The 1,347-nt window shown below is 42.0% G+C and overlaps 1 non-coding gene across 1 annotated transcript; it reads left to right on the top strand.

Moving 5' to 3' along the window:
* Window positions 1–551: 551 nt before the first annotated feature.
* On the top strand, window positions 552–624 carry PPTG_20598. The gene has a single exon. It is a non-coding gene; the product is annotated as a tRNA-Arg (tRNA).
* The last annotated feature ends 723 nt before the right edge of the window (window positions 625–1,347 follow it).

The following is a 1,347-nucleotide window of genomic DNA, read 5'->3' as shown; positions in this document are numbered from 1 at the left end:
TTGCCATACAGATCCGAGAGGACCTGAAACAAACGTGTACAACAGCCTAGTAGGTCCAATTATACTTCAATGGAGTTGTTTACAAAAATCTTAACTTGAGTATCGAGTCAACTGCATATTGTGCCTTTCACCTGTTTTGGAAGGTAGAGTGTTAATTCAGGTGGAATCAAAAGTCAGTCAGCCCACAATTCGTGCCGATTACGCATAAGATTCCATCGGCAGAGATACGCTTCGTTACAGACGGACGGCGGCCAGCAAACCGCCAAACACCTTCATATCCCTCTCAGTCGGGCTTGATTAGCTTATTTCGTCTTAAAACAGGCTCACCATCCCTGCCGTAAAATCGGCGAAGGAGAGACAACCCATAATTAACATGGAATTAGCTGGTCATAGGGCATAATTAAGGCAGAGAAGGGAATAGAATTATGCCAGAATAACCGTGGCAGAATTACTGAAAGGCACAATTCATGCTTGCTATTGCCGCAGATTCCAAAACACAGTAAAAGTAAATACAACAATTGTTGCGTAAATTTGAATTTGGTTTCCATGTAGCGCGGCTGGCGCAATGGATAGCGTATCAGACTTCGAATCTGGGGGTTGCGGGTTCGAGTCCCGCGTCGCGTACATTTTTAACTCTTCAATCGAATGGTACCAGGTGTATACATACAGTTGGAGGGAAGCTATGTAAAAGCATAATACAGATCCTACTCACCAGATTAACCCTTTAACTAGCAGACATGGATGAATATAAACACTTTTCCGACCATACTAAGAATTTGTATTGTGTCAATTTCGTTATAATCAGCCAATCAGAACATTGTATTTAATTTTAGCCAATTGCAACGTTGAGGGTTGGGTAGGTCCTCTAAGCCAGCCATTCCGACGTATCGAGTCGGAAACCAAGGAGAAATATATGTATGTCCTTACGAAGTTCTAGATTCTTGCATATCATTTGCATATTTGCATCCTTTCCGACCATCATGGGACTGGACGAGCTCAAGCCTGGAAACACCAAGCGTGCTCAAGCTACGGCCATCAAGGCCTTCAAAACATTTGTAAAGGCCGAAAATGTTGATTTTGACTATGTCAAGCGATGCATTGAAAAAGATGACACCGGTAAGTGTTTGGTATCTATATTAGATAAGTTTGGTATGTATCTTGCATTTAATGAGGGTAAGAACGGTAAGCCACTGTCTCGTAATACATCGATGCAGTACTAACGACAGAGCAAAATGTGGCTTTTTAAAGTTTTCCCTTGCGCAACGACATTTTGTGGAAGCAAAGTTGCTAAGTATGGGGAAGACACGGAGCTATTGTATGAAAAGAGATGGTAAAGTCGTTAACAAA

Source organism: Phytophthora parasitica, assembly GCF_000247585.1.
Source record: "Phytophthora parasitica INRA-310 unplaced genomic scaffold supercont2.125, whole genome shotgun sequence".
Lineage (NCBI taxonomy): Eukaryota > Oomycota > Peronosporomycetes > Peronosporales > Peronosporaceae > Phytophthora > Phytophthora nicotianae.
The sequence above is the reverse complement of the archived record's forward strand: the minus strand, read 5'-3'. Positions and strand labels throughout refer to the sequence as shown.